General features: G+C 38.4%; 1 protein-coding gene across 5 annotated transcripts in view; it reads right to left on the reverse strand.

The window, feature by feature from the left end:
• Positions 1–13,450, reverse strand: part of CRACD (capping protein inhibiting regulator of actin dynamics) — a 132,291-nt gene that overhangs the window by 95,504 nt on the left and 23,337 nt on the right. The window contains exon 3 of one of the 5 annotated variants that reach the window (XM_075752106.1): positions 5,711–5,734. The exons of the other annotated variants lie outside the window; for them this stretch is intronic. The gene's annotated coding sequence lies outside the window, so the exon portion shown is untranslated. The remainder of the gene's footprint in view (positions 1–5,710; positions 5,735–13,450) is intronic. 5 annotated transcript variants of the gene reach the window in all.

A 13,450-nucleotide genomic window follows, 5' to 3' on the forward strand; every position in this document is an offset into this window, starting at 1 on the left:
ATCTGCAGTAATAACACGAAAGAAAGCAAATGCATGCAGGGGAAAGAATTTCATGGAGTATAGTCATCACGCGCAAATTCTATATTCTTCTCTATTTGTTTGAAGGCTAGAAAGTCAAGCTATTTTAGAGTGATAATTGACTTCTGTTTCAGCACCATAAAGAAAATAAATGTCATCTACTGTGGGTAATTAATTCCATTACATATTCACATACACCCACATTTGTTTGGAGAAGGAAAATACAACTCTCTGACAGCTATGATCTCCTAAAAAAAGAAATACCCAACAGATATATTTAGAGATTCAAGATCACCCAAAAGAAACCAGATGCTAATTTTATGTTACTGACTAGTACCGGAGGCAATAACCTTTACCTAACAGTTTTCATTATAGAAATTTGTTGATGGGCATAAACCAGTTTTTGCTTCCTCACTTCATAGAGTTCAACCCTTCAATGTCATTGCGGTTCCTGCACTTCAGTCAAGAAGAATACGGACTATTCTCTGTTTTGGGGGATTGCTGTCTTGAGTTCATTTGAAGGAACTGCTCAGGAGCAGAATATTTCTTACAGTTAGAAAAGAAGGTTTGGAAATAGAAATATCAGGAAAGACATAAGCAAGAAATCAATGATGTCAATTGTTATCACAAAGCTAAACCACCATGCCGTGTCCTTTTCATCTTTCTTATTTTTTTGGAAGGGGGTAACATTCATTTTGTATGTAAATTTTAGGAGAGTAGAGTTGTTAATATACCTGCAGATTACATTTCTCACAAGACTTTCCATATTATTGTATTCAATGCTGAGAATCCTGGCATTAACCTCCATTCTCACTAACACTAATATTAAACTAATGTTTCTCCCCCCTCCCTACAAGGGCTACCACAAAAGTAAGTGAACTGCAGCTGTAAATGAAGAGCAGAGGCCCTGCCTGCTCCCTCTGATGAGCTGCGATCTCTCCAGACTCGGCCTAACTTTCCTCAATCCCCGCAGCACGCTGACCTGCCAAGCCTTCATGCATGGGATAAACCTGGGTCTGTAGAGTCAACACTCTGAACAGTGCCTTACCTGCTAAGGGGCAAGGAGTTTCAATACTATTAGTTTATCGTTAAAAATAAGGCAAAACATAATGACATCACATTCCACCTTTTAAGACAGACAGTTGCTTATTTTTTTAAATTCTCAGTCTTGGTCAGTTCTCCACTGTCTGTAAAGGCAGCGGTGCATAAAGGCCATCCCTTACTTCTGCTCAGGAGCAGATGTTACCATTTTCCTTTTCTCTGGGTGAAGGGCCAGAGCATCTTTTCCCAGGCCAAATCATTTACCGTTTCCTTTTCAACCACAAGACATTTAGAAAGACACCCTGTCTAAACAATAACATTTAAAGGGTTAAAAATAAATTTATCACATCAAGGTGTAAGTAAACATCTGGTTTCTCTAGGCAGCCCAAGGAAAATACATGATCCTGTGCAGCTTTTTCTATCCTGCCTTTGCCGCATGATGCTATGCAGCAGAGCCATCTCCAAAGGGGAGGAGTTGGAAAGGCCACAGCCCTGGAAGCAGGCACACACAGCAGTCCCTGTCCTCCTCCTTGTTGCTTCCCACTCCCCACAAGAGCCTCAGGTTCCTGGAATCACAAGGAGAAGCTAATATGGCAATTGAAGAGCAGAAGAGCAAAAGGGCATTAAATCCTCGAGCCTGCTTCTCTCCACTTTGTGCACAGACCCGGTCCACACGTTCTTTTCTTTTCTTTCTGTGGGGTCGGTGGCAAACAGCTGCAGGTTCTCCCTGGCCACCTTTGGAGGCACCCAAAACATGCTGTAAGATTTACAGGAAGAAGTAGTGGCACCCAAACCTTTCTAACACTACTTCTTTAGAATTCTTTCTACAAATCAAGAAAGTCTGGGGGTTTTATTTGATAGAAAATATTAATGCCAAAAATCATGCTAAAATTTCATACAACACATCAATCTTTCCTTCACGGAAAGCCATCTAGTCTTTAATCTCATCACTGCTAGAGCAGGATCTGAGAGGGCATGGCAGATCCAGACGGCATTCTTCAGCGTGGCAGAGCCGGACAACGTTCTGGGCAATACCAACACATACATCACTGTTTGCTGCCCAGCTTCTCTTTCACTGAACCTCTGTGCTGCATTTCCCAAGTCTGCTGCGGCACAGATCACGCTTTGTTTGCCTGCCTAAAGAAACCTCTCATGCCAGCTGACATATAGAGAGCCCCTTCTCTAATTCCTGGAAATCCGTAGCACATTTGATGAGAATGAAATGGAACATTAAGGGTAAGAAAGGCAGCAAAATCCTGTGTCCTAATATGAGGATGAGGCCCACAGAATTACATTTCCAAATAAGATATGCAGATCTATTTTGCTGCTCAGAGAGATCAGTGCTTTGGGGAAAATCATAATACGCTAAAGAGGCTCAGTGTTCAACACAGGGAATACAGCATAGTTTGGAACAACTACCTCGAGAAGCTGGAAAAGAACCTGTCACCAAGATAGGCACATTTATAAAATGCATTTCAGGAGACAGATTTATGTAGATTGAAAGTGTCAGAGTTGAATCAAAGGTGTCAGTTCTGAACAAAAGCCCAACACAAGCGTTAAAGAGACACTTGTTCACTCATTTACTATTTTATATTTGTTGCTACTGAAATGAATTGCAGAGCTTCCACCAGAGCAGAACTGGGTGAAACCTCTAAGACAGTTTAAGACATAGTAACAGGATCAAAGCATCATATTTAGAGAGACGCAATGATTGTCCCTTGCCTAGAACCATCCGCGGGTGTAGCATCATGAGCAAATGAATGCTGGCCAGGAAAGCAGAGGTGAAATGAAGAATGTTTAGGATTCATTTAGTTGCTGGCTGTGATTCATTTATGATGCCTTTTATATAAGCCCAGGAATTTTAAGGGCAGAGCTACAGGAAGGCATAATCTTTAGTTGTCTATTTCTGTATTTAAGAAAAAGAGCTGTACATTTTGTATCTATTTAAATACCCAGTTAATTATTGCTTCACAATGTCCCCAGCCAAATGCACCCCCATTTAGATGATTTTTTTTTTTTCATAATGTTCCATTTAAGCAGCAGTCGTTTCCATTCAGTCTCAGCCTAAACAGTTTCTCTGGAAGATAGCCCAATTAAACAGATTTTCTTCTTAAGCATGCCCCAATTAAGTGATGTACATCACTATCGGCTTAGTTTCTATGTGATTTTTACATACTGAGCAGATTACAGGGAACATTTTACATTGTTTGTAAGCTGGTAGGTCCTTGTGCAAAGTACATTTTTACATTAATTTTAACAAAATAACATCAAAGGTATGAAATCTAACCTAAATAGGAAGGCTTCTGTTGCAGTCCTCTGTGGAGTTCTGGGAAGAAACTATCCAATCTTCCTTTTAAGCACTTTGTTGACGCAGGTCTCTGAAGAGAAACTGACTTCTGGCATCCCAGCGTCAGGAGTGCATGACTCTATCGAGGTGGGAAGGGACTCTGCTTTCCCTGGGCATCTGGAAATCAACGTTATAACCCACTCTGTGCTCCAGCGCTACGTAAGAGTTTTTGTATTAAGTTTAATTATGCTTAATTAAATTTAATTAATTAATATTTTTTTCCTGTGGGGGAAAAGAGATTCAATGACAGCCCTATAGTCACTTCTTAAGGTTAAATTTCTGGCACTTGGCAAGGAATCTAAAACAAGTATTAGATACGTGTCTTGTTTTTACAAGATGATTAGACTTAAAATCAACAACCCTTGTGCATCTTATTAGATTAGATACTAGTTCATCTGGGGTAATAAAATTTAAAATAAACAATGAAAAGATAAATTAATTAAATCTGTCACATGCGTTAAAGAATGTTTAGGTGTGCGCTGAACATTACTCAATACTGACCTTAAGCCCTTACGTGTTGTTTCAGTACCACACGTTACTTTCTAAATCCATTGCAGTCAAACAACTGGCATCATTTTGCAATCCGCATCTCTTTTATTTTTTAAAAATCAGACATTGGAAATGCTAATTCAGTTACCCCATAAAACAATCTTCTGACTTGATTTTTCTGTCAACTGCAAGTTAACATGGTGCTGGGGAGGAAAACCTGACTGTGACTGTGAATTGTCATTGCTTTCTGGAGGGGGTGCTAGCTTCCAATTTAACATCATTATGTTGCTATATTAGTCCACTTTTCCCATTTTTATTATAATAGTTCAAGCTTTAACTCCAAACATTATTTCCCAGTTTGAAAAGATGCAGGCCTTGTGCCAAAAATTTAAATGAATTACTTTTGTACCATCAGAGGTTGACACACAACCATCTGGTCCACCAAAATTGCTCTGAATTTTTCAGTATTCTTTAAATGGCACATGCTGAGAAAAATCCTGGTCCAAGTGAAGTAAGTGGCACAACTCCCACTAATTTATATGAAGCCAGGATTTCATCCAACATATCCTAGGGAGAACATTTTGCATTTCTGGACTATGCACAGATTTGATACTGGCTATAACTGTGTCGGTTGGGTAAGAGATTTTTTTTCTTTCTACAGAAATAATAAAATCAGCATCACAATTTGTCAAGAGATTTTCAAGGTGGACAGAAACAAACACTGGCAAGTAGCACGCTTTCTTACTAGTATTTGCATGGCAGGAGATGGAAAATTATTCCCCTGAGGGTGCTGTGAAAAGAATACACAATTTTTATTTTTGTCAAGTCCAAAGTATTGACAAAACACTGAGAAAAATCTTTTCCAGGTGTAATATAATATCTCATTGACTGTCAACAATGCATGAACTTCTGGTTTCCTGAACTGGACAACTAGTATACCACCCTTCTGGTAATACGTTCCTTTTAAAATGTACACACAAGCACCCACACGTCACCAAATGATCACGGTCTATGAAAGCAAATTATATATTCTAGAGCAAAACAGTGACATTTTCACAAGAAACACTCTGCTAAAGACTAATGCTTGCAGTTATTGCCGGTCATTTAATTTGGCTTTACTTTATTTACAGAGAAAATGCTCTAACTTGGATATCAAAAAGGTTACATGAGCGATGGTTTCACATGCAGTGCCACCATTTCCAGAGACTTTATCCTGTGCTTCACAGTGAGGTGACTAAGTCAGGCAGCCAAGCTGGCACAATGTTCATTTTTGCACTATTGTAATAAACAGACGAAGACAGAAACCTGTGATTTCCACGGTCAGCTGTGGTTTATTGGCCAAATATGTAGGCTATTTAAAGATTATTTATTTTACTGTTTATACTAGAAATAAGATAGCAGCTGCTTAAATGTATATAAGCATGCACACATGCATTTAAAAGTATATTTACACAAGCATGATTGCTTTGTAAATAAGGTTACTCTGAATATTTTTAGATGCAAATCAATTCTACTTTCCACTCTACCAGTAGGATTAAATTTCTGACATTGGTGAAATCCAAAGACGCTAAGTTTAACTTGGCAATTCAAAATGAAACCTTCTTTTTCATAGCAGTGGGATGCCACCTTTTTTCTTGTTTTATTCTGAAGACAGACATTAGAGTGTACCCATGATGAGTGGTAATAACAGTCAGATTTCAGTAAGCCTACCAGATAACGAGACTTCAGTTATGCTCTGGGGTAGGTGGAGAGGCTAAAACTTGGATGCCATGTCTGTTGCAGAAGTATAATGTGAAAAAGCTTATTTTTACAAACATGCCTTTTTGACGTTGTCAGTTTCTAAAAGAACAGATCAGTGAGTTTTTCAGAGAAGGGAAGAGATGAGAAAATAAATATCAGGTCTTTATGCATCAAAGAACTACTGAATAATAATTTCCCTTAAGAAAAAAAAAATTATATATGTTCTGAGTTTTGAGGAGTAACCTGACCTTTCCTCACAGTAGTTTTGTGGGATTTTTTTTTAAATAAAGATTTCTAGTTCCTGTTGTAGGCCAAAAATTCCAAACATGCATTGAACATAGTGTCATGGGTCCGTAGGCATTGGTGGAGTGTCTCGTAATGAATATGCCTACTGTTGCCTAGCAAGTATAAAAATGTGGAACATCTGTATGTCAACAAACACATAAAGTTGTTAATGATACTAATTTTCTGTTATCATATTTTAAATATTTTTATTTAGGGCTTTTATGCACTAGGATTAAACATTTATTGTAATTTTTACTTCATTGCTAAAGATTAAAAACCAATGAATATTCCTCAACAAGCCAGATAAAGCCTGGCTCAAGCTGTTTTCCTTGAGAGAAGAAGTTGAAAATGAGTTAAAAACAGAGACATTTCCATAAACTTGTTTAATTAAAATAGCCAACAGTTATTTTTCCTGCTAGTTTTACATTTAACAGCATCATATTTCTCTGCAGGTAGTTGTCTTCAGATAGCTTAGGTGTTGTTTAGGGTACTAGAAAATTCAGCCTGTAATCATGGAAACTAAGGGTTTCCAGTCTTCTGCCCCCTTCTCCCCTGCCCCCCAATAATTCCTTCATATAAATAAACTTAATAATGTATATAAATGTGTGTGTGTGTGTGTATATGCGCGCACACACACACACACTCCTTTTTAGGATGTGAAGTTCTACAAATTAATGCATACTGTGTTAGACCAGTTTCCTATGCTTAATCAAGATACACAAGAATATCTTCTCATGTAAAATATATGGCAGTCATGAATAATTTAAAAAGGCTCAAATGCTCCACTCTCTTTGATATCTAGATATTCCCTGTCAGAGGAAAATACAAAGAATACCTCGTCCTCTCTTTGAAATTTAAAAAAAAAAAAAAATCTTTTGTGGAACCTGAGTTTTATTTAGACCATGTACAAGGAACTTGAGGAGGAACCCAAAGGAGGAGCTGCTCGGGCATGTTGTGATTATTCCCAAAACAAATATTACACTCTCAGAATTCTAAAATAGGAGACACCTTTAGTCCAGCCACATTAGGACAAAGGCACAGAAAATTCTACACTGAAATGACACAGTAGCAGGAAAATTAAGATGTATTTAAATTAATGCTTGATTTAAAATACTATATATTTTCCTTTTTACAGTATTGCACAGTATTCTAACCATTTCATGGTTTTCACTTAAATCTCAATTTCTAGATTTTCTTCCACCTACTGCTACAACTTTTCATAACTGAAGATCATTAGGACTTTAAAGGATTTAATCATTTGGGATGTGTCTATTACACTTGTAAGAATAATTTGCGAAATCATTTATGGTTTATTGAAAATTAGTAACCCATAATCCTCCCACCCGAAGAACTTCAGACCCTAAAGAAACAAGAACAATTTTAAGGAAAGGATTTAAGCAATTTCGAAATACTGTCACCTTCAAACCCATTTTCCTCTCTTACTCTTCATTCTCTTTGCAAATTAAAACGGCAAAACAAGATTGAAGCCAATTTGATTCCAATGAGTTCTTTACCAAGATGAAGCAAAGGGAACCTAGTTGAGAGTCATTACGAGCCCAAAACAGAAGTGATCAGCCCTGATGAGATGCCACACACTGTTGCATTTGTTTATTCATGTAGGTGGTGGGCTGTTTGAAGCATTATGTTAACAAGATCAATGAATTTGTACTCTTTAAAAGAGGCACCAGTGTAACAGAATCATCTGTGTTGCTCATTTTTCTAACTGGGGGATTGTTTTTAATAATTCAGTGTTTATGTCAGTCTCTTTCCCTTCATACACTGACCTAAAGAGAGCTGCAATGTCCATATAACATTCAGGAACATTAGATAATAAACTAGAATAAGCATGAATAAATGGCTGTTAAATTAAACATTTAATTACAGCTTAAAAAGGCAGAAGACAAAAATATTGTTACTGGCTTTAAAAAAAAAAAAAAGCCAGATTTATTCCTCTAAGTACTGACAGAGTATTCTGGATTATGAGTGTTTTATTTTGAAACAGAAACTCTTAGAAGAATCAGGATCTGACATCGAAGCAACATTAAAATTCTGTTTAAGGATGAGAAACTGGGCGAGCATTGCTTGGTGGCAAGGCGGGTCCAGACAACCTTCAAAACCAATTACAGCATTATCTGCATAAGCCTTTACATCATTGAATCGGAACATTTCTTGGAGAAAAAAGGCAACAAAACCCCTCATACACATCTGTTGACAGTCAGTGGAGACTTCTTCAGGAAAAGGAAAAATTCAGAAAAGGAGAATGCACGGAAAGGAAAAAATCACACACCCTCCATAGGTCTGAATCTTCCTGCAACACCTTCTAGCGTTGGTAGGCTGTCCACACCCATTAGATTGTGGCTTTTAGGACTGGAGGGGACCTGAAAACCAGAACAACATTTCTGCTTCGTTCTGATAAATGTCTACCAGGAAGTTTGCTACCCAGCACCAACAGCATCTGTACGTAATGGTAACTTCAATGGCAGAGGGATGCACATGTCATTTCTAATCAGGTCGCTTAACAGACCCGGCCGAAGTCAGAGCTGCTCTTCCAACAGCAGTTCCAGAGTTGTAAGAAAAATCCTATGTACGAGCACAAGCAAAGGTCATTTATGTGTAACTATTTTCAAGCTAAATATTTTTTAGCATTGCATCACTAAATCCCAAGCAAACATAGCCTGAACCACCATGCTATTTAAATCTTGTCTCTGAGGGCAGTTTTACACACCCTGCTGATGCCAGAGCTCCTTTCCTACCTTCCCCACCGGCAGCCAGCTGGACCATATCACAGAGGTTCCCACTGGCTCCCAGCTCCGCAGGCGCTGACCCCATCACCCAGCAAGGCAGAAACAAAATTTCCCAAGAGCAGGCTCTCGTGTCACCTGCTGGGATAATAATCCAAGGGGAGCTGTTGCCTCTTAGCGGCTAGCCTGCTCCAGCTGGGTTGGCTCTCAGCAGGTTCCCACAGGCTTTTGGAAAATTACCCTCTCTCCCAGAAAAAAAAGGCATGTGCTAATTCTTAAAAATCCTATGGGATATTGTCCCACCTATCGGACACCCACTGTCCTCCCCTCTCCCACCCAAAACAGCAGAACTTGCTGTAAAGACACATCACGTATTTCTGGTAGAGTTTGTAAAATTTTTTTAAAACAACCTGAGAAACAGATATGGTAAGGATTTGACATGTGCTTTAAATTAAAACATACTGACATCCTAAAACCTTAGAAAAGCCTTTACTGGAGGGGAAAAATAGTAAATAAATACTTCCTACATCTTAACTGTGCAAATACTAACTTGTTATCTATTAAATTATGTTAAGCAGATGTAATTGGAAAGGGGACCTGCAGCATAAAAAGATAAACCTTCTATCTTTAAAGCAATAATTATTTCACATTTATTGGCTAGAAGCCAGATGCATTCTCATGTTTATTACAAATTCCAGTTAAAAAGATCTTATTTAGCTATTTGAGTTGGTAACATTTGCACATTCCAAGCTTTCATTAATTTTGTCCGTCCTGCTGAAAATCCAGGACCAAAACTTTGCCAGTTCTGTGTAAGTAAAAAGAGGTAAATTTAAAATGTATCTGACTCCAAGTCTCTCATTTTCACCTCCCAGCTGTATCCAATGCCAAATCTATTACTTGCATGGCTGCGCTCTCAGGGAATGGGAACTAGGTATTATTTTTTTTCCCCACATTTCATCTGGTTCTAACTTTTAAGTTCCAAAACCCCCAAAACCTCCACAGTTGTTTATGTCTGAAAGACAAAATTGTTAGCTGTTGCTAATTCAACATCTCACTAACCACTCTACCTGGCACAACGGAGCTGGAACCTCAGACTTCAACTGTTAATATACCTCATGCGCAGTCTGAACAGAAATAATTCCGTGTCCAGTTCAAGTCTTTCTGGACATTTCTGATGTAGCTGCCATACTCTTCAAAACCGATGCAGCCTTTTATTTAAGGTTCAATCTTAGCAACACCCCAAAACCTGATAAATTTGGGAATTTTGCAAAGCAAGTCCTTAATGGTCTGTCTTATACGCCCAGAATGATAATGCGCAGATAGAGAGGGACACTCTCCCCTCAGATGCTCAAAGGTCTCTGATGCGATCCTCCAACATGAAAAATCTTGCCAAAAAAAGCAAGAATCCAGCCTTTCAGTTCTACAAGTCCCCTGATCAAAGAGCTACATTAAAGATTATTAAGCTTACTTAAGTTTACCTGAACAGCTATAATGTTAAATGCAATTTAATCACTTAGATCACAGCATTTCCTGACAGCTTAACTAAGGCAATTTAATTAAAAGCAACAATTTTCAGTAGAAATGTCTATGAAAAGTCAAGCATTTACTGTCCTATACAAACAAAAGTAGTAAGTACGTGTTCTTAAGACAAGATTGATTGCTGCCTAGTGTCTTGGTCAGCTCAATGCCCATCTTGCCCGGGCAATGACTGATGAATTCTGATGCCTTTGTACATACAGGGGGGGAGAAGCAAGTTGTATGCCATTCTCAATCAAGACAGCAAGACTTCAGAACATCTTATAATCATGGAAAATGAGTAAACTAGGAACTCAGGAAAATCTTATTTTGCAGAACTTGACATTTTCAACAAGCTTTTGGCTACAGAGCTGCCATCTTGCAAAGAAGATTTAGACAACAAGGTTAAACCCTTCATTCATCAGTAGTGCCTGTTCACTTCTAATGGCTCCTTCCAGAACAGCCAAAAGGTCTTATGTTTGTATTAAATAAATAATTCTATCAACAATTAAGGAGAATTTAGATCAAACATATATATTCTTGACAGTATGTTGAGTACTGTGCACAGTGCGGTACAGACCTTGAGTACAGTGCAGTATCAGGAAAGAAACTTTTTTTTCCCAGTTTCGTATCTGAATACACACAGAAACACAATGATAAAAATTATATCTAACATTGGCACATTTCCACTCACATCACTGAATCTAGACTCATTGCAAAGAAATAACTGTGCTATGGAAGATAAACTAACTGACTATGTATTTTTCTCCTTTTTCTATAAATCTGGCAAGTATATCCTTGTATAGTAGTTTCTCATCCAATTTCACAGAAAAAACAAATGATACAACACTTTCACAATATTGCAAATTTCTATTCACTTTAAGGGCCACAGACTTTGAAGAGATGCTTTTGCACAGACCTATTCTAATATAAGACACTTCAGTAAGAAATAAATTGATTTTGTAATAAAATTACATACAGACTTTGTTGATTAATAATGTTAAATATATGAAATCCATCACTGAAGAAATTTCACAGAATCATCAAAAAGCTGGCTGGAAGTTAACACAGACATATAAATGAGATCTGAGAAATTTGTGCTTTAGATACCTAAATTCCTTTTCTTGATACATAGCTATTTAAGTGACATGTATCCTGTAAAGTTAGTAAAGATCTTGATAATGAGATTTACAACTTGTTACCCAGATAGTTGACTGGGTTCATCCAGAAATTTCCACAAGAGACCAGGCACGTATTAATGTGAAGGCAAGGTGATTAGCTGGATGCTTCAGTTGTGATCACAGAAGTAATTCAAGGCATTTAATCAAATCCCTATCATTAATCTGACTGAAAGACATGTGGTTGCATCCATTACCCTTCTTTAAAAATTAATATCTCCAGGTTTTGTTTTACCTTTCATGTTTGTCTAATACCAATTTTAGTTGTACTGCTGTGGGAGAAATCAGTGGCTCATTAATTCGTGGATGAAAAATATTTATTTTGTCCCCTGAAAGACACATCCCTAGTTTTATTTAAATACAGGTTAGATTTCAGTTTTCTTTGCATTGGGAAGAAGAGAAGCAAGTCTTGCATTCCTATTGATTAATTAAACAAAAAAGTTCTGGCCACTATATTTGAGCACAGCACATTTTACACAGAAACATTTCACTTCATACACAGCACCTTTGGCGTCAGCTACATTTCTGGAGCTAAAAGTAGAAGAGCTTTAGTCCAACAAAATATATTGTGAAACGTTAATATTCTGGTCTTACAAAGCATAATACCTGTTTTTCTGTGTGCCTGTGAGTACTGTAAATACACAAAGTGATTTAAAGAAGCTGATATTCTGACCGCTTTTAAGGAGAAACAAAGGAGAAGCAGGGAGCCCCACGTTCAGGGAAAGCACGGCCGACAAAAATAATGGCTATCGCTACAGCTCTGACTGCTAATGACATCCAGAAAGGTGCTGGTAGAGCAAAAGTACTGAGAATTGTCTAACTAATGTTTAAATAGGACCCCAGGAACTATAGAGGAATTGGGGAAAAGGAATCTTAGAACCTCGGAGCAAACATTACAGCAGTTGCAGCACATCTGAACCACTGAGCCAAGGAGCTGGGTGCCCAGTCCCGCAGCTCCGGTAACATGGTGTTCAGCACTAGAAGAGCATACAGCAGGCATTTCACGCTGAAGGTGAGGTATGGCTCTTCACGCAACGGTTTGGTGGGGGGAAAAAAAAAGCTTTTTTCTGGCTCTTTTTCATTGGTATTGCAAACCTAATCCATGCTTTGTGCAAGAGCCATGGAGGGTTGAGAAGGCACCTGGACATAGAACAGACTCTGGCACTTGGGTGGAAAATCCGCTTCTATTTATAGGACAAGTTTGAGTGAGCCAAGACTCAGGGGTTTTTTTGCAAAGAGCTGAACTCTCAGCATGCTGCTCCCAATGCATTGTCCCAGAACATGAGGCAGTGCCCCGAGCTGAGAAATCATGAACCAGAATAGAGTGATCTGCCCTGGAAATACAGTGATTTGGAAAGGCAGACCTGCAGATAGTAATGGTACATTTTGTAGGCTGACTCTTAGCAATGCCCAGCTGCAGGTCAAAACCAAGAAGAATGAACATTTGACAGGTCCCTTCATCCAGAGCCAAGGGCAAATGCAGAATGGATCCATCACTTTGGCTTGTATTCCAGAAGCCGAATGGCTGCCAGGAAAGAGGAGGCCTTCACATATTAAATATGACAGATAGCCACCAGCAAAAGACAGTCACATTAAACCTGACGTTACGATCCCAAGGTGTGGGACATTGTCAGCTCTCTCAGTGACAGAACCCCCTACCAGGGACAGCTTTGTCATGGCAGAGCGTGTAAAGACCTTGTGCTGTTTCCAGCAGGAAGATGCTTTCTAGAAGTGACAGCTATTCAAGCTATAATGAATAAAGTATTACATATATATTTAAAAAAAAGGCTAGTCTAGTAGATGGGGAGGAAGGCATTGATAGAATAATAAAATTTGACCAAAGTGAACTCAGCAAGAGCCAGACAAACCCAACTGAAGGGTCTACATGGAATGTCAGATCTCAAGAAAAAGCCAGAGTGGGTTTACTGGCCCCTGACACTCAGCAAGTAAAGGCAACTACACCAGTTTGTTCTGTCCTGCAGGATTCCAGCAAAGGATTTCCCCTTTACTTCTCAGAGAAATCACTAAAGCAAGCATTGCATTTTGCGTCTGAGTTTTCAAGTTACTGAGATCTTAAGACTTCTTCCTTTCACAAA

The sequence above is a fragment of the Balearica regulorum genome, chromosome 4, assembly GCF_011004875.1.
Source record: "Balearica regulorum gibbericeps isolate bBalReg1 chromosome 4, bBalReg1.pri, whole genome shotgun sequence".
Classification (NCBI taxonomy): domain Eukaryota; kingdom Metazoa; phylum Chordata; class Aves; order Gruiformes; family Gruidae; genus Balearica; species Balearica regulorum.